We start from the raw sequence: 20,990 nt of genomic DNA on the forward strand, positions 1-20,990 counted from the left end.
AAAATGAAATTTTATGAGGTACCAGCTCACAGTTAGTCTGAGTTGTTAAGATGGGTTTAAACAGCTTTCTGAAGTGGCATAATTCAGCTTTTCAGAGAAATTACATCTCCAGCATGAGGAGGGGTTTAGATTAGACAGTCACAGGCCACCCTTCTTGTGGTGAAATCTGTCAAACCGAGAGCACCATCTTCTCTACCCCCAATGCATATGTGCCATATGATAACCAGGATTACCTGTGTTCCTCAGCACAATCACTGCGTGGGCAGATATGCACGTCACCAATGACTGTGCTCAAATATCATACCTCAGGGTTTCAGCCAACTGTCCAATAGAACCCAGGAGCATTTATTTCAGTAACGCTACACTGGTTAGATGTAATCTGTTTGCACTTGGTGGAAAGGGAAATTTGATTTTGTGTCTGTGTGTTTAACAGCAAAACCATTACCTTTCTTTGTATGGCTCGACAGACTACAAATCACCTATTTTCTTTACTCTTCTGCTTATCTTCTAGGGCATTCAGCTCCTTCTGAAAGTCATAGCACTTTCCAAACAGTAGGTAAACATCCATGCATTTAAGTTTATTTTTAACGTGGAGTATAGCTACTGCAAGGCACCCTTCTCTCACTTCTGCCATAATCATCCATGTTTATTACACACAGAACAGTGAACACACAGGTGTTGTGTTGCAAAACTTATGGTTTAGTCCATCCCCAAATAGAAATAAAAGTACCGTAAGTTTATTTTTCTGAAGTTCTGGAAATGAACATTTGCTGCAAGGTCTCAGAAGAGGGATTTTTATCTTTGTATCTGTCACCACCACAGAGGGCATCCAGGCTGAACTGGGTTCCAGCAGGCATCTTCACTGCCTGCAGGCTGTGCCTACACAGGAACCTGTGCAGAACCATTGTTTTCCATGTGCTAGCACAGGTGCTTTGTGCTTGGAATACCATTAACATTAGCAGAAAAGAGATGCCACCCATCATCTCTCAGTTGGCTCTGCAAGGCTAATAGGCAATCCAACTTCTTTTTAAACACTGTAGTAAGAAGACATGACTCTAAATACACACAGCAGGCAGAAACACTGGTAGGAAGGTGCCGTTTTCAGCCATTCTTCAGTGAAACACCATCTGTTGCAACATATGCAAGTGCAGTTACACATCCAGTTACAGGAGGTGAGAAGGGTAATTTTCAGCCTGAGAAGGATGAGTTCTGTGTGCTCATCTCCTTTCACCACGCCTCACCCATTAGCACCAGAGGCAATCTACTGGAAAAAGAAGGATCACCACCATCTTCTGTCTCCCCCTAATGGAAAAGAAGAATCAAATCCCTTACAGGATCAGGAATAACGGTGTGAGTGGTTTCTAGATGTAGATCAAAAAAGTTAATTTCAAAAGTCCCAAATAGCTGGAAGAATTTGAGAGGAGGAGAAATTTAAAATGAGACTAGAACCAGCAAAAAGAAAATTAATATATAGAATTTATACATGAAAATTTAATGAGCCCAAGCTTCCAGTTTTCTTTATTCGAATATTTTGACAGATACATTATTAACGCTAACCTTATTTTCCTAGCTGAAAAATTAACATAAACAGAAACACAAAACTCGTGATGTGCCAAAAAAAAAAAAAAAATAAGAAGAGTTATGGCTTGGAGACCCTTTCTTTGTATGGAAACACTAGACTCTAATTTAATTTTAAAAGAATCTAAAAAAACCTAGTTTTCTCAGCCTGACAAATCTCCTCCAAAAAATTATTTCCTCACAGATTACAGAAGCAGACAATTGGTGCCCAAACAATCAAAGAAGGTTGTATTGTCAGCATGTTAATCATAGTGTCTCTTAGCAACCATATTTTATTTACAAGTAACAATACTTCTTCAGAAGCCTGTCACACTTAATGAGAAGTATTTGTGGGGGAAGGGCCAGAATATGTATGTGCAGCTCCCACCTCTGGTGATGGGCTGCTTGTGAGGAGGACAGAGCAATGCTTTTGCTGTAAACCAGATACTGATGGCATCAGTAGACAGGAAAACATCTGAGGAGGTGGGGCAAGGGTTTGCACAAAACAGGGACTTGCCCTGCTCGTTTTCTGTGCTCGCTCTGGTTGGTGCTTTTGACCCTGTGAGTCCATAGGTTCCTCTCCCTTAGATTCCTCTCTGTAACTTTTTAAAAATGTACAAGATAGTCAAGGAATTTGGGGAGCAGAACCTCCTCGTTTTCTTGCCCTTGGAGCTCTCCAAGGACCAGGTTCTGCTCCCAGCACTTTCCCAGCAGCAGACAGGGGAACAATTCTGTATCTTCCATGCTTTCACATCACTGTCAGCAGCCAGAATCAGTGCTCACATCACCTGTTAAATATAAAAGATAGTGTCTGGAAAATTCCATCTCACTCCAAATCAGTTTTCTTCTGCACTTGCAAAACAGTGCCTTCTGGTCACCACCATATTGAATACCATCGCTTTGGGATATTTTAGAGATAATTTCGAGATAGAAGATGCAATTGTCTGAAAAAGAGAGAGAAAAATGGAACATTTTGTTCTTTACAGGGAAGACATTTTGTAGCAAAATTGTACAAGGGATAGTAGAGGTACCCAAGGGCTCCTTTCAGTTTTCTTTTTCTCTGATCAGCCATAGTGATAGGAGGGACTGCATAGCCCAGTAAAAGTCGCCTCAGCTCACGTTGATTTATTACAATATCTTATCCCTATTCATGACGATCACAAGATGTTTCAGAGGAGGCTTTAAGAAAAGATAAAAATATTCTGCTTTCATAAAGATATCAGCCTAATCCCTTGGAGTTAGAGTCAGCCTTAAATGCTTAAGCAGGATCTTAAATCTTAAGCAGGATTATTTTTTCCTTCCAGAAATGTTACTTACTACCATTACCAGAAATGGTAGTAAGAGCTTGTATCCTAGATGTCCTTGTTATCTATCTCATAATCCTGAGAATCTATCCCATAATGCTCAGAATTCCATGAGTTCTACCCTCAAATGCTGGGTCGCTTGTCCATTCCCTTTTTTTACCCATTTTGAAATAATCACCTTCACATTTCAACAAATGTCTTTATTCCTGAAGTATGAGGAACAACAAGCAGATTGAAGAATCACATCAAACCATGTACCAGTAAGACATATATGAACTGTATGAGATACTTATGTATGATATACACAGAAGAAGGAGGGCCTGGACATCACCATAGCAAGAGGTTTGAAGAAAGAGTGGAACACTTGAGTCAAGGTAGAATTCCTATAGGTCTTTTGCTCACAAAAGTCTTTGCAGACTTTCAGAGACATATCCTCCTCATAAAAGGAAGTTTGGAAGAAGGGAAGAGTGGCTAATTTTTTTCTCATTCTTTTCTGAACTTGCTTTATTTGGGTTTTTTTTAGATATTCTGTCCTTTCATGAGAGAATAAAAATAGAAGTGGGAATAAAATTTAGGGATGAGTCCAAATCAAAAAAACAATTATAAGCTTGGAAATTCAGGCTCATCCTTAAAAGAATTTCCAAAATTACAAACTGCTTGTCCAAACCCACAAAAATATTTGTGGTTTAGGCCTGCCCTAAACAAATATTCCCATAATTTCAATATTTCAGCAACAGCTGGAAAAGGAAAGACATTCCATGTAAAAGATAAGGACTTGTACAACTGTCTCTGACCCCTCAGGCTGCTTGATTTAGTAAGCAGTGATGGCAAAAAAAAAGATGCAGTACCTAAAACAGGTGTGAGAATTCACTCTTGCTTACCAACATTTGAAGAAATTACTATGAAAATACTTCAGAATTATGTCAGATGGTGTCTTCAATTACCCAGAGAACTGTGGCATCCACAGTGAAGGAAAGGGCAGACAGCAGCAGCAGATTTCTGAGAAACCTTATAGGCCTTCTTTAGCCACAGTCCCACCACAGAGCCTCTCATCTCTGCACTCATTCCCCAGCCAGTGCTGGGAACACTTTGTAGCTCCACATGGTGAAATAGACATTTATATCCACTGTACACCACCATCCACTGGGGAAAGAAATGCCAAATCATAACTGCAGATCCCACCCATAGCTAGGCAGCAGTCTCTGCAATCTGCTGTGTGAAAAGAATTCAGCTGTATCTGGCCCTCATACACACCATTAAAGGGAAATAACAAGCCCATTTCACCCTGTCCATCAGAAATCTAAACAGAGACTAATTCAGAAGAGAGTTTATTATCCAGCTGCCAACTACTCACCTTTGAAGGATCCTTGTGGCCACCAGTGCTCTGCAGTAATTATTTCAGAGCAACAGCAACACCTTGCAGGGTTTAGTGTTTTCTCTCATAGTTTATTTGGCTGTTAATGGTAGTAGTATGGTCAAATAATCAAATGAAAACAAGGAACCAAGAACAAAAACAAACAAGGAAACAAACAAAAAACCCACTAACATTTCAAAGCACAGATAGTGAGTGATATTGCCAAGGAAATTCAAAAAACATATTGAACAAACCTGGCTGTGGAACATTTTAATAAAATTGAAAGCATCAGGAAGCTTTGAAGTCTTCCAAGTGTACAGCAAAATCTGTTATTTACTATTGCAGCATCAAAAGAAAGATCCACCTATATACATGTACAGACATCAGGAAGAAAGGCTGTCATGGTCTTTGTTTGCAGTTTGCTTGTTTTTCTTAAAGTCTGTGCTAAAGGAAGAATCATGACTCTTTATGACATAGCACAGCCCTCATGTTTATTCCAGGTATTTTTGCTTTGAAGATCACTAGGGAATAGGAGTTCTTACATTGACTGCAGACATACAAGAGGTTAATATCTTCCTGTTTTTGCAAAAAGAAAAAAAAAAGGGGGGAGGGGTAGCATGACCACAAATGACAAGAAGACTAACAAATATTTTTCTGGCATTTCATTGTACATTGACTTTTCAAAATGTCAGCTCTGATTTGAACATAAGCAATGCTTAAATAAAAATAATTTATCCTTTTAAAGACCATTAAAGGTTTCTGCAGAAGAATCTAAACTGCAGAAATCTCAGGAGTTTGAAGTTCACAGTAATTTCAGTAGAAGCTCAGCCTTTGGGAGTCCGAACATTTTTATAATGTCTGAATAAACTGTTTGCTTCATTGACCATTGACCAACAACAAATATAGAATCTTAGAATTGCTTAGGTTAGAAGATCATCAGATTCAACCAGGAGCCCAGCACTGACAAGCCCATCACTGAACCATGTCTATAAGTGCCCCATCATCACATCCTTAAACACCTCCAGTCACCAGGGATGGTGACTCCAACACTTCCCTGGGCCGCCTGTTCCAGTGCTTGACAACACTTTCAGTAAAGAAATGTTTCTTAACATCCAATCTAAACCTCCCTTGACACAACTTGAGGCTATTTCCTCTCATCCTATAGCTTGTTACCTGGGAGAAGAGACCAACACTGACCTGGTTACAACCTCCTTTCTCAGAGTTGCAGAGAATTATAATGGAGCCTCCTTTTCTCCAGGCTAAACACCCCCAATTACCTCAGCTACTCTTCATCAGATTTGTGCTCTTGACCCTTCACCAGCTCTGCTGCCCTTCTCTGGACATGCTCCAGCATCTCAGCATCCTTATTGCAGAGAGGGGTCCAAAACTGACCGCAGGATTTGAGCTGCAACCTCAACCAGTGCCCAGCACAGGGGGATGATCACTGTCCTGGTCCCACTGACCACAATATTGCTGACACAACCCAGGTGCCATTGGTCTTCTTGGCCACCTGGACACACTCTGGCTCATGTTCAGCTGCTGTCCCCAGCATCCCCAGGTCCTTTGGCAATGAGCACCTTTCCAGCCACTCTGCCCCCACCTGTGGCACTGCAGGGGTTGTTGTGAACCAAGTGCAGGACCCAGCACTTAGCCTGTTTGAACCTCACACCATCAGCCTCAACCCATCAATGTAGCCTGTCCAGATCCCTCTCTTTAGCCTTCAGACCCTCCAGCAGCTCAACATTCAAGCACAGATTGGTGCTTTCTATATATATATATTATACATATATTTATAATTACTGTTATCACTTAGAAATATTACTCATCACTATGATAGAGGAGCACCTGCAACTCTGCTCATGCTCTCTGGACCTCCTAGGGACTTGCAGGGAAAAAGGAATGGTGCAGATAAGGCAGATAAGAAAAAGGGGAGAGAATTTGCTGTTGTACTTTTTTCCCCTGTACCAGATCTAGACAGACAACAAAATTGCACAAACATAGACCGGTTAGAAGGCACTCAAACTGATTATCTAGTTCATTTTTCTTTCTATAACAAGGAAGTACTCTACCCATCATAATCACAATTTATCTTATCCCTGCTTGCTGAGCCTATTCTTTAATATTTCTAAGTTCTGAGCATTGTGAAACTTTCTTAAGCATCCAAAATGCCTACCAATTTCTACTATGAGAAAAGGAATACCTTTATCACTCCTAAAATTCTAAGTAAAATTCTCTGTCTGCAGCTTGAGATTTAGTTTTTGCCTTACTCTTCACGGCCATTCTTTTTGCATCTTTTTTCATGTATTTATACACTCATATAATGTTTTCTTTCTATCTTGTGTGTTCTAAGGACACCAAACACCCCATCCTTTGTAGGTTCCTAGGCTTTCCTCATAGACTCCCTCTGTACTCCTGCCAGCTGGTTCACTTCTAAGAAACCATAACAATGCTGTGAAGAAGGATTATGTTGCAAATTTTATGGACTATGCTGCTGTTTATAAATCCCAGTGTGATGTTTGACCTCTATGCAGCTGTGTGGTGGGCTGACCCTGGCTGGATGCCAGGTGTCCACCAAGGCCACTCTGTCATTGCCCTCCTCAGCTGGGCAGGGGAGAGAAAATATAATAAAAGTCTCATAGGCATAGATAAGGGCAGAGAGAAATCGCTCATCAGTGACTGTCATGGGCAAAACAGAACCCACTTGGGGAAATCAGGTTAATTTATTACCAACCAAACCAGAATAGGGTAATGAGAAATAAAACTAAAATCTTAAAACACATTCCTACCACCACTCCCTTCTTCTCAGGCTCAGCTTCACCCTGCATTCCTCCACCTCCTCCTCCCAGCACCTCAAGGGCAAGGGATTGGGGGCTGTGGTCAGTTCATCACACGTTGTCTCTGCTGCTCCTTCCTCCTCAGGGGGAGGCCTCCTCACAGTGTTCCCTGCTCCAGTGTGGGGTCCCTTCCAAGGACGTCAGTCCTCTATGAACTCCTCCAGCTGAGTCCTCTCCATGGCTACAGTTCTGCACAAACTGCTCTGGCATGGCTCCCTCCACAGGCTCTGGTTCCTTCAGGAACAGGCTGCTCCAGAGTGGGTACCCCCGAGGATCACAAGTCCTGCCAGCAGGTCAGGCACAGCATGAGCTCCTTTCTCCATGGAGCAGCAAGTCCTGCCAGGAGCCTCTTCCAGCATGGCCTTCCCAGAGGGTCACAGCCACCTTTGGGCTGCAGGTGCACCTCTGCTCCCCCGTGGGCCTCCATGGCACGGCTGCCCCATCGTGGGCTGCACCAGGAGCTGCAGGGTAGCACCTGGAGCACCCCTGCCTCTCCCCACTGACCTGGCTGCCTGCAGAGCTGCTGCTCTCTCGTATTCTCAATCCTCTCTCCAGCTGTAGTTGCACAGGCTTTTTCCCCTCTTCTAAAATACATTATCCCAAAGGTGCTACCTTCTGACAGCTTCTGACAAAAGTCACCCCTGTAGCCCCCCTGCTGTCAGCCACCCAAACCTTGCAGGGCACAGCATAATACTCTTAACCTACATTCATTAGGAGACCCACTGTACTGTCCAAATACGTCTTTGCAAGACCTGTTTTATCTGTTTTTCCTATTGTATTTTCTCAGCTGTTTATCCTCACCTAAGTCCAGAACCATACTTTTGTTTTAATTAAATTCTGTGTTGTTTTCAAAACTATTTCTTTCAATTGTGGTAATTCTGAATTAATTCTCATCTTTCAATCTGTTTGCTCTTTCAGATACATTTCACTTGCAGGTTTAATAAGCATATTCCAGAGACCTGGTATTGGATTATAATGAAAACACTGAACTTACTAAGCCTAGCCTAGATCCTCAATTCATCATAGCAGTTTGACAGCGAAGTGCTGGCAGCTGCTCTGAATGCAGCCTCCCCAGACACCTTTGTCCCCACTCTACAAGTAACCCCAACTGCCTGAGTTATGTGAGACCCTGAGCAAAGCCTAGCTATACCATGTCTATACCCTTAAGGCATGTTACTTCACATAAAAAGGTTTTGGACTGATCTGATATGATTAAATCCTGACAAATGATTTAACACTCACTGCATACTGCCAACAAATTTGCTACTTACTCATCTGGTGTACTTTTAGGTGCCCTACAAAAGTACTGCTGGATTTCTTTATCTCTCCTGTTCCAACATAAAGATCTGGCCCATCATTCTGTAAGCTTCCCTTTTGACTTTTTTTTTTTTTTTAATTTGTCTTATGTTTGCCCTTTTCCAGTCTTCCAAAACTTAATCCACCTCCACACATTCTCAAAATGTTCTGAGAGACTGCTGAGATTACTTCAGCTATGGTTTTCACAAACCTGAGCAGGATTTGATCAAGGTCAGAGAATCAGAAATTTCTAAGTGTACTCAAAGCAAGCCTTTCTTTCTTCTTCCTCTTTGTCATTGATGATAATTGTGACAACAGTTTGAGCACCACTGCCTTCATAACATGCAGCACAGAAGAGTCCTGATTCAGTCCTTGCAGCCCTCTCCTGGGAGAGGCAAGGGATGGCCAAACTAAGCTCCCCTCAAAACTCCTGACAGCAGCACACAGGAAATCTGCCTCAGCTCTTCCAGTTTCCAAGGAACCAAGATTGATCCAAACCAGACTTCAACTCAGAGAAGATACTTCAAGATGTGGGAATCATATTTTCCCTGCATTTTTGCTTCCACTCAGAACCATAGAATCACAGAATGGTTGGGTTGCTTAAGTTCATCCATTTCCAGCTCCCCTGCCATGGGCAGGGGCATCTTCCACCAGATCAGATTGCTCAGAGCTCCATCCAACCTGGCTTTGAACATTTCCAGGGATGGGATATCCACCACAGAATCTGAAGTACCAAACAAGCTTAGCTAGCCCTTTAGCTCAGGCAAAAATATTAAGCAGTGTTAAAGGCTTGTAACTCAAACTTTTTTCATGAAAACTACATTAAAAAGTTTGTTCAGTTTCCATGCAACAATATTTTTCAATCTTTGAAAGTATCCAAACATTACATATAAAATGATCCATTTAAAGCTAAAATATATTTTTAAAAAATCAAATGTCCCAAACATTGGGGCTGTTAGACTTAGGAAATTTCATGCAATTTTTGTTTGTGCATAAGGATGATTATTTTTGAATGTAACAATTTTTTTGAAAACCTCAGCCTTATTGATTGTGGAAGAGATAAACAATACCCTCAAACATCATGCTAAATCTGACAGGATTTAACTATTTTGATCTAAATATTTTGTAAAGTACTGTGACAATATTCTGATCCCGCCTACAGGGTAGAATTACATGTTCTTTGTATTCAAGTTTGACAGATAGACTCCATTGGCATAAGGGGAAATTTCCCATTATCTTTAATAAAGGTAGAGCACAAATATTTTAAAAGACAAGGCAACCTCATTTGTTGCAAAAAGGCACAGCAGCAGGTGGGAAGGCACAAAAGTGTTTTTTAGCTACATCCAGCTTCAAATTCTCATAAAGACAGCAAATGGAGTGAGTTTAAATCCCTGTGAAGGGTCTCTACTCCCTCATCCAGGTCATTGAGGAATTAGTTAAACAACACAGACATAATATTGACCCTTGGGGGATATCACCCCTTTGCTGGATTTTGTTAGCTGGCTTGGGTGTCCCAGTGCCCCCCACTTTAGGTCATCCCTACCTTGCTTTTTGAGCCCTTTCCCATTTAATCCATATGACACAGTGTCCGCTTTACAGGAAAAAAGATAAAAATAAAAGAAAAAAGAAAGAAAACTGAGTGAACAGGTTCAAACACTATCATGTGATCATCCAGACATGTCAAGCATCAGACATGTCCTTGATATGGCCTTTGCCAACTCCCTGTCCCCCTGCCAATGCCTGGCCATCACCCAGGAGCTCTCCCAGCCCTAAAGATGGTCCCAAATGTAGTTTGAAAGTAGAAATATTGCTATATGGACTGGAAAGTGACATTGAGTGTTTAACCTGGGTTTATCTAAGCAAAATAATCTGTTCCATGGCATCATGGACAGAGAATGGCCCCTAACCCAGTCCTTAGCAAAGCCTTGCCCCTACTTAGTTGCCACTCTGAGTCTCATGACACCTAAACCCCTTCTTCATCTGAGCCTTGAGCATTTGTTCAAATTTCTGTGAAGAAATGCTTAACACCACGTAAACATACCTGCAGAAAATTCTGTATTTTCAGTGGCAGCGTAACAAAACCACAGGAAATGTACCATAAAACCCTATTGTGCTTTGCTTCATAGGAAACATGCAATTAATTTTTCTGGCAATAAAAGGGGTGGGAGGAACTTGTCGAATTTTTTTTCTTGCTGTCTCTCATTCTTTTGAGTTCAATACAGTCAAACAGATTTTACAACAGGAAGAAATCTCTTCATCCCTTTCTGTTGTGCACATTCACGATGCAGAATGGTGGGGAGGTTTCTTTACACTCTACAACTGAAACTACATGTAAAGGTCATTCCATGTATAACAATACATCAGGAAGACATCAGAGTGGCTGGCAAAAATTTAAAAATCACATATGCAGAACTCTTTTATGGAATATGCACAGGTATTCACTTCGGCAGTGGACACATTCTTTCCTACCTTGAATTTTCCTCATCTGATCCTCATCCTTTTAGCAGAATCAGTAGCTCAGAAATGACATTTGTAGAGTTCCAAAGCAGGGTAAGTATCTATTCAATACCATCAAAGGAATTGATAAAGAGTAGGGAACTTCAGGACATTTTAAATTTTTTTTACTTGCTTTTTACTTATCTGGTTTTTTCTCCTAATTAAGATTTTATTGAGTTTTTCAAAATGGAAGACTATAACCAATCAGCAAAAGTATTATCATATGAATTTTAGCTTAGTAATTTACTGGGGCAAATTCATTTCTTTTTCTAACAGGCCAAAAAGCTGTAACTTCAGGTGCAGTCAATCACATCTTTGGGAACATGAAGCAGAGGAAGCAAGAAATGAGAAGCACCAGCATAAATTAGATAAAAAACCTAAACAAAGACTGAAAAGAAGGCTAAATTCAGTTTACCAGCAAAATCTGATGTGCTACGTACAGGAAAATTTGAAACTTTAGAAGAATTCATGAGTCAGCCATTCAGGGAATCATACCAGAAAGTTAATGAGTTTATTCTCACATGAGACCCCATGAAAAAGAAATTGGTCTGTGAAAGCAATTCCAGAAAGCCAAACATACCTTAAAGCATTTCCAGCCAACCCATCAGCTCTTCCCGAGAGGAATTAGGAGTGGCTGCTCCAGGGGTAAAGGCTGATTGGCATGCTGGTCAAGTAGCCCACCCGTGGCGAACACTCAGTGCTTTTCCATTGCAATATCTTCCCTCCAACACCCTCAGAAAGCTCTGCGCAGGGTCCCACCCCAACGCTGAAAAGGCTGCACCAGCTTGGGCCGGTGTGTTTCTGCACATTGAATGGTCTGACTTCATTCAAAGGAATCTGTTCTGCCATTCCCAGCAGCTCTCACTGCCACTAAGCTTTTGCATATATCAGGATAGGACAGGAGAAGCCTTTCCCAGGCCCAATACAGGAATTGGGAGACGCTGCTTGCTCTGTGTCCAGCTACACAAAATAGATCAGTCACCTTAGCCCATGTGCCAATATCTCTGAGTGGGAACTGTTTGACCCAATGTCAAAGCTTGTCTCATTCTTACCAGGCAGCAGGATGCACTTCAGCACACCTTGCTAGATCACACAGAATCACTAGGTTGGAAGAAACCTTCAACATCATCAAGTCCAACCCATGCCCTAAACACCTTAACTAAACCATGGCATCAAGTGCCATATCCAGTCTCTTTTTAAACACATCCAGGGATGTTGACTCTGCCACCTCCCCAGGCAGGTCATTCCAATATTTTATCACTCTTTCTATGAAAAACTTCCTCCTAATATCCAACCTCTAATTCCCTTGATGCAGCTTGAGACTCTGTCCTCTTGTTCTGTCAATAAGTGCCTGGAGAAAGAGACCAACCCCACCTGACTACAACTACCTTTCAGGAAGCTGTAGAGAGTGATACGGTCACCCCTGAGTCTCCTTTTCCCCAGGCTGAACACCCCCAGTTGTTCCTCACAGGGTTTGTGTTCCCAGCCCCTCTCCAGCCTCGTTGCCTCCTCTGGACACGTTCGAGTGTCTCAATGTCCTTCCCAAACTGAGGGCACAGAACTGGACACAGCACTCAAGGTGTGGCCTCACCAGTGCTGGGTACAGGGGAAGGATGAGCTCCCTGCTCCTGATGGCCACACTGCTCCTGATCCAGGCCAGGAGCCATTGGCCTTCTTGGCCACCATGGCACTGCTGGCTCATGTTCAGGCGGCTGTCACCAGCACCCCCAGGTCCCTTTCTGCCTGGGCACTGTCCAACCACACCATCCCCAGCCTATAACATTGCAGGGGGTGATTGTGGCCAAATGCAGGACTCAACATTTGGACTTATTAAACTCCATCCCATTGGACTCTGCCCATCCATCCAAATGTCAATCCAAGTCATCCAAGACGTCTCCTTCAATATGAGGCAAATTGCACCTTTGACAGTGCTTATTTCTTTCAATCAGCTATAAAGAGGACTTAAGGTAAATAATTCAGATGTATGTTTCAACAACAAACACTTCAATGTAACTGAGAGAAAGGCATGCTGTATGTCCACAGTACCAAAAAAAGGCACTAAAATTAATTCCAGTTAGAGTGAGGGGGTTTGTCAGTCCCGGCAAGTTAATTCCTAATTTGTCTCAGCTTTCTCAGAAAAAAAAGAGTTCTATGAGGAAGTTTACAGAGGTTATCAACCAACATCAGTCCATGCTGGCAGTTTTCTTATATAAAGATTTCAATTTACCATTTTTTCACAAGAAATTTTTTATATATATACATGTGTGCATATATAAAAATTTAAATATAATAAAAAATTAATAATGAAAAATAATTGAAGGTTTTCCTTGATCTAAAGTTTAGAAACCTGCATTTGGGGAATATTTATTATTTTCTGGAATACATAAGAATTTGTATTTGACTGAAGATGAACAATAACAGAGCAAAATCAAGGTTTTAATTAATCACTGAGTGCTTGTCATTTTGACAACTAAAGAATTGGGAAGCTGCAAAGAACCAAAGTGAAACAACATCAATCATCTGGCTACAATAAATAATTTAATAAAAAAAATCACTGAATAACTACAAGGTCTAAGGAGGTAAAATAAAAAAGACAGAGAAGCAAAACAGGAGCATCAGACAAACTATGTACAGCTGACCCTATTTGTATTAATATTACACAACAGTCACAATCTCCATCACGTCTTTTGCAATGTAGAATAAAATACCATACTCATTTACCTTGGAGATTAGCATCACAGCTTTTGGAAAGAAGAATAAAACAGATTTACAATGACATTAATATATTATTTTATCATGTTTCTATCAAGTTAATTAGTCTCATCAGCAAATAGAGAAAAAGGAAAAACCAAATAATTTAGTTGCCATCATGCAGCATCACAGGCAGAACCTGCAATCAACCAAAGCCAGCCACAGGGAGCACAGACAAAATTAAGAGTTAACAAGTGCCAAGCAATGAACACAGTGAGGAACAACTTTACATAACCAGCAGTGCCTCACACTAGATTGTTTTCTGAAAACTTCACCTCAATCTTCAGCAGTGGCCAGAATGACAAAGAGACTATTAATAATTAGCAGCACAAGGCAGAGGGTAAAATGGAAAACAGCATTATCCCATTGTTGAAACCCGCTGTGTGGATAAGAAACCTTTCTACAAGCTATAATGGGGAAATGTTAAAGGGTAGTGCTGGAGCAGCTGAGCCTCTGGTGTGACACAGTGGAGTTTTTGTGGTTTCACTTTCTGTGAGACTTATTTGGACAGAATGTGGGCCTAAAGCAAGAGTAAACTGAGCGTGTTTTATTTCATATCTAAGGGTTTATGGGACATGATTGTGACAGGATAAAAGCAAAAAAGCCAGATAATGTTCTCTTTCCTTTTTAAAAAAAATATATTCCCTCCCCTCTCCTGGACAGAACATGCTCACAAAATAAAATTTCCTCTCTCCTTTGCTTAGAGATCAAATAGACTCCAATCTAACTGCACATATAAAAAGTCCCATCACTTTTCCAAAAACGGCACAGGACAAAGCAACTACCAACAACACTGCAGCACTTCAGCAAGAATCCAGCAAGGTAGTGGAGAGGCAGGACCAACTTTGATTGTGTGGTTTTACAGAGTGCTAGGAAGATCCTGATATATTTTCCTCCATGAGGAAGTTTCACAGTAAAACACTGAAATCATCCAAAATTATGGCATGCTGCAATCCTGCAGTCAGCCAGTGGCCGTCTCTGCAAGAGTTCTTCTCTAGGAGTTCAAACACTCAGCCACCAGCAAGCTTTCAGCGGGCTGCAACATCTGCTGCTCTCAATTCCTGCTCCAAATCTGCAGCTGAATTGGCAGCTGGTCTGGCTTGGCAGGTAGAAGGGGATGGTCATGAAGGAGGAGTCCTTCTACCCCAGCTGGTTTCTCCAAGGGTGGTGTCAGCAGAGCCCTCATACCTGCAGAGACCTTTCTGAAATTAGTATTATGCACCTCTTCTGTCTAATCCAGCCTATTCTTTTCATCTGCAATATTTTTCCCTTTTGACCTATGGTCTCTTGTCATTTAAACACAGTATGGGATGCAACAATCTTCTGGCCTTTCTGGGGGTTAGTGGGTGTCTATGATGTGGTAAAGGGGGCCACAGAGCCAGACGGGGGAGCAAAGCACATGCCCGGACCTGTGCTGAGGGATTGGAGACTGTGAGTGAGCCACGGATGCCAGCACTGCAGCCGAGTGGCACAGAGCGAGCTGTCACTCCTGGCAGAGACCACAGGTAGTCACAATAAAACGCTGTGTTGAAAGATTTTCTTGGCTGACTGTTGTATTGTTTCAGCTAATTACACCTCCTTAAATTGCAGGGTGCAGCACCCCTGCCTGCCCAGCCAGCAGCATTCAGGAATCCCTCCCTGCAGCTGAGCTTGCTGCACGCATTCACTGGTTTGGCCGCCTGCTCACACATCAAGCCCTGCAGCCCATTAATCATTTCAACCACTCTTCACTCTACAAAATAACATAATAGACTCCTAAAAATGAGAGATGAAGAGGGCTAGCAGCACCATCCAATCCCTTCTCCTTCCCAGAGAATATTTCCCCAGTCTATTTTTCTTACCTATTTTCTGACGTCTCAAGTTTAGGCCAACAATTCTTCTGCCAGTCCTTCCACTTTGTTAATGACGGGATGATGGATAATAGATTTTGTTTCTGTAACCTCTTCACTTTCTTCAGGGGAACTTTTTGAAATAATCCCATCAGGATTTCTTTCAGTCTTTAGTTCAAAGGTTGGCAGTGAGGAAGGGCAACTCATCTCATCCGTATTCTCATGCCACGTTAAACACAAAATGCTTCAGCAGTTTAGTTTCCCCACACAGCTTTCAGCTGCCCTCTGTGCTGCATGGGAAGAACTAAGCCCTCAGGGTAAGGAATTATTTCTTTTCCTTACCATGCTAACCCCAGGCTCTTCCAAAGCATAGAGTCTGTTGTCACTGGAGCCCAAATATGACAAATTATGTGTGGATAATTTTCTGATATGCCCATCTATCTCCCTGAGTGTGGTGAGACCACCAAAGGAAAATAGCGGGTGATGGACTTGAAATACACTGAAAGTTGTGCCTACATTTTACATACATCCCTATGAAACAGATTATCTGAGAGGTTGGTAAGAAAAAAAATACAATCTCAGTTCCCCACCTCTTTTTTGTGTATTTATTGCTTGGTTAATAGAATGATCAAAACATTCTCATGGCAGTGAGCACATTTGCATACACAGAATATTAATAAAAGAGTATGGTTTTCCCTCCCTGCAGCATGCAAAAATCAGCTTCTTAACAACCATTGCTATTCCAGGAAAAAATCTAGGATAAATACTTCACTACACTAATGCTAATAGTAAAACAATATGCAGTTTTTTAGACTGGTGTTTCCAAATTAGTTCAATGGGTTTAGGTACCTTATCCCTCTTAAGTCTCGGGAATAGCTGCATCTCACAGGTAATAGTTACCCCAAAGCAGCTACACATTTAGTACTGCATGGCAAAGACATATGCTTTGGCTTTCACAGAGGATGGTACAGAGCAACTCTCAGTTCCTTCACCAGTTTCTCTCCACACCATCAGGCTGATATATTCTGCTTTTTCCACTTTTTTTAATGGACAGGATAACAAAGATAGAGCTACTAAAGTAGAAAGCAGAATCATGGCTGTTTGATCTGCAATACATAGAAACATTATCACAAAAAATCTTGAGAAATAAGGCAATACTCAACATTTACCATGAATAACTGTACCACTCCACGTCCAAGCTTTTTCCTGAATATACAAGAGAAATTGTAGAAAGTTTTTGGAGCAGCTGTGCACCTACCACTTCACAGCCTACCTACAAAATAGTGTAGGACTTCTCATTCAAGACCAGTTACAGAACTTTATGATGAATCCTGTTTTCAGGTTCTTTCAGTCTGGCCCATCTGGAACGGAATGAGTCTACAAGAGGCCACTAAGACAATCAACAGGGCTGCAGAACCTCTCCTGTGAGGAAATGCTGAGAGAGGTGGGTTGATCAGCCTGGAGAAGAGAAGGTGCTCCAAGAGACCTTATAACACCTTCTAGTACCTAAAGGGGCTATAAGGGAGCAGGAGAGAGACTTTTTGCAAGGGCCTGTAGTGACAGGACAAGGCAGAAATGGCTTTAAACAAAATAAGGATAGGTTTAGATTGGATGTTAGGAAGAAATTCTTTGTAGTGAGGGTGGTGAGACACTGCAACACATTGCTCAGTGAAGTTGTGGCTGCCCCATCCCTGGAAGTGTCCAAGGCCAGGTTGGACTGGGCTCTGAGCAACCTGGGATAGTGGAAGTTGTCCCATCCCATGGCAGGGAGGTTGGAACTGGATGAACTTTAACTCAATCCATTCTGTGGAATCCAACTCAAACCATTCTATGAGTTCCCTCTGCCTCACCATTTACTCTAGTTACAAGAAGTTTGAGTGCAATAAAAATGCTTGATTTTCATAATTCTTAATTTTACTTTATGCCAGGTGATCTGTGTAGTGACTTTTTTTAAATACATTGAATAAATATTTGAATAAATTGCATATTGTTTTATTATATCATTTCACTTTTAATTATACAATGTAGATTTTATTACAATTTTTATAAAATTACAGTGTAAATTATAAAAGTTAAAATTGGGTGTATGTCCTCAAAAACATCCTACAAAATATTTTTCAGCAAAGGCTTTCAATACATCATCACCTGCTAGTCTAAGTACATTTTAACATATAAAGACCCCTTCAAAACCCAGATAACCGAGGAAACTGCATTTCAGATAAACAGCCACTCTCAGCTTTCCTCCCTGGCATAAATCTTAATATCACGGAAATACCTTTCACTGTAACTGTATAAACAACAGACCACCACAAAAACATAAGTAAGACAAAAGAGTCAAACTCGGATGCCTTAAATTTAATATCAGCATCCACATTTAAGTAAATGGACCATAATATTCAGAGGTACTGAGTGCAACTCCTACTGCCTGCTGTCAACGGAGAGAGAGGCAAGGACAGGAATCAAAGGGGAGAAAGAAAAGACAGGTATATGAGTTTTCCAGAGAGAGGTTGGATTTATGAACACAGTTATTAGAGAAGAGTAAATAAGACCCTACTGTGTGATTTTCTGTCTGTACAATCTAGTTGTCCTCTTAAAATGTGCTAAATATAGAGTAAATGTACCAGCAAAGAGAAAATGAATTGATAGGCAAATAAGCACAGCAGTAGCTTGCAAGCAATGTAAAAAATAAAACTCTTTAAGAGCTCTTCAAAACATATTGCTATTTTTTCCTCACTCTGGGAACCACTTCCTCAGCTCTCAAGGGATCAGAAGGGAAGAGATGCACAGGGGATTGTGCAATTTTTGTCAGTCCAGAATCAGCATGAGTATCTCCTGAACTGTAACCAAGCAGAGGTCTGACTTCAGCCCAGCCCCAGACTGGCCTTCAGCCAGCTCCAGGCTGGATGTGCCGCCTGCAGCCCCAGGCACGCAGATGACTTTGTACCACATCACAGTGTGAGGTGACCTGTGTGCAAACAAGACAAACCAGCAGGAGAAGGGCTCCTGCAGCTCTGCAGGAGGGCTTGGCCAGCAGTGGCAAGGTGCTGACTTGACATACAGTGATTTATTTGTATTTATCTTACCACATTTACTGTGCTCACCTACCAAAGAGGATTTTATGCAGATTTTATCAGTCAAAGAGCCTTTCCTCTTTCCTTGCAGAAGGATGTGGCAACAAGAACTTGAAGTACCCATGTAACCTTTTCCTTGTCAGCTCCTGTCAGTGCCTGGTGGGGAAAGGAGTTCAGGTGTCAAGTCACTCAGCCTCCCTAAAGTCTGGTAGATCTTTGGGCTGAAGCAACCCAAGGAAAACAGAAGAGCTTGGGTTATTCATGCTCAGATGCTGCTAGAAAGAAAACAAAGCATTTATCTGAAATTTTTTTAAAATCCCAAACTAAAAATTTGCTCTCTCTCATCCGCAAAAATCCACATTCTTTTCAAACTGCAGAGAGCAGGCAATAGAAAATTTACATTCACATTTCAGTTCTTAACCTCCTCCAAATTTGGACTCAGCCTTTCCAGATCAAAGACACCTCCAAGTACTAGAGATAATTGTCCACATTACCAGTACTGGTATTAGTATTAGTTGGTGCTATTGACCAACAGACTAACATGAGCCTTCCTGTAGGGAATATGTTTGCTAGGAAAGTATAAAGTAAATTTAATTTCCACCATTTGAATTAAACAACACTGAAGTTCCTCAGTCTTCAGAGCTATAAATCTGGAGCCAGATGAGCTCCTTTTCTTCTTTCATTAATAAAATGAAGATGCATTTCTTTTCTTATTCATGCAGTGATTCCTTGCCACCTGTATAAGCCGTTAGTACAAATGACAATGGCAACATGTCACCACAATTTAGAAAGGTAGAGATCACAGTTCTCCTGTGATGAAATTCACAGCTATGAAAGCCCTTCAGCCATCAATAACAGAAAAAGAAAACAGTGAGATTCTGTAATTATACTCAGAAAATGAAAGAGCAGCCCCTTTCACAAATCAATGCCACAAAACCTGTCAAGAGTCGTTTGCATGTAACCCTGTTCTTCCCAAGCCCACAGAGGTCCAAAGGAAATACATCTGTGCAGTCAGGGTCTCTTCTGCAGTACATTTAACATTTATGATTCTCAAAGTGTATCTGTGAAAATAAATTCCATTACCATAACATAAACAAAATGTAATTGCACTGGCCAATTATAACACCATACAACACCACATTTCATTTTAATCCTTATTAGAGATAGTTCCAAAAGACTCCTGCTCACCTTCCATCCTCCAGCCTGGTCCCTATTATTGTTATTTATGAATAATACTGTAGTAGCAGAGACACAAGACAATATTCTAACTGTTTCTTCTTTTCAATTATGAATATGCGTCACCTTTCCCAATAAGAAAGGCATTTGTGTAACTAGCTCCTGGAACCAGGAATTGCTGCTCAGGCTTATAATGAACTTGGTGCTCTGAGGCACCAGAAGGAGAACTGCAGTCCAGCAGCTCTTTGAAGCAACCCAGACACAGGCAGTATGTGCAGGTCACACAATACACGAGAAAGGTCAGTGAAAGTAGGACACCCTGTTCTCAGATTGATGGGCCTTCAAGGAGCTGTGGACAACGGCAAAGATCGCTGTGCCGCCAGTAAGCTGCACATGGAGATTCACCTTCAAACTAGAGACATTTCTGCACCTTCTCCTTGCTGATTTTTTTTTTCTCCTTGTATACTTTCCCAGGTCCTTGGCCAGTGACAAACAAGACCGGTACTGCTATTTTCAATATACACAAGGAGAAGCCCCAGTGCCTGAAGCATTTCTATATAATGCAATCAAAGTTGAGGGTGGGAGGGTGTATGTGGGTGTGCCAAGTCAGCACTTGAAGAGCACTCTGACAGCTTTGACAGAGAGGAAACAGAGTGATAAGGTCTTCAGAACTTCAACACCAGGGTTCCCAAATTTCCACTTGCATGGAAGATTATGACACTATTGTCACTGACGTGTGTGCTAGTTTGGTTGGCATTGAGTTAAATTTCTTCACAGTGACTGGTATATGGCTGTGTTTTGGATTTGCACTGAACACAGGGCTGTTAATACAGAGATGTTCTTTTCTCATTGTGAGCAGGTAATACACGGATACAAGGCCTTTTCTACTTTTTTGCAATGCCATGCTGGTGAGGAGACTGTGGGTGAGACACAGCCAGAACAGCTGTCCCCAGCTGGCCAAGGGGACATTTGCCATTCCATACCATGACATCATGCTCAGAGTATAAAGTGGGAGGCAGAAGGAGGAATGGGGTGACACTTGTAGTGATGATGTTTGTCTTCCCACATCACCATTACATGTGATGGGGCCCTGCTCTTCTGGGGATGAATGAACACCTGCTTGTCTATATGAAGCAAGGAATTAATTCCTTTTTTTATTTTGCTTGCTTGCACAGCCTTTGCTTTTCCTATTAAACTGTCTTTATCTCAATCCATGAGTTTTTCCAGCTTTTTTCCTTTCAGTTCTCTCCCTGATCCCACTGGTGGGGGAGTGACTGCCTGATATTTGTTTGCTGGCAGGGGCTAAACCATGGCACTAAGAC

At 41.5% G+C, this 20,990-nt stretch overlaps 2 long non-coding RNA genes across 6 annotated transcripts in view; both read right to left on the minus strand.

The window, feature by feature from the left end:
* LOC134415486 (uncharacterized) overlaps positions 1-20,990 on the minus strand; it is a 184,527-nt gene that overhangs the window by 128,305 nt on the left and 35,232 nt on the right. The gene's annotated exons all lie outside the window — the stretch shown is intronic.
* LOC134415487 (uncharacterized) lies at positions 1,332-19,547 on the minus strand. Its single transcript, XR_010027065.1, has 3 exons — positions 19,430-19,547; positions 18,527-18,648; positions 1,332-2,501 (listed from the first exon to the last, which is right to left on the minus strand). It is a non-coding gene; the product is annotated as an uncharacterized LOC134415487 (long non-coding RNA).

Source organism: Melospiza melodia, chromosome 3 (assembly GCF_035770615.1).
Source record: "Melospiza melodia melodia isolate bMelMel2 chromosome 3, bMelMel2.pri, whole genome shotgun sequence".
Taxonomy (NCBI): domain Eukaryota; kingdom Metazoa; phylum Chordata; class Aves; order Passeriformes; family Passerellidae; genus Melospiza; species Melospiza melodia.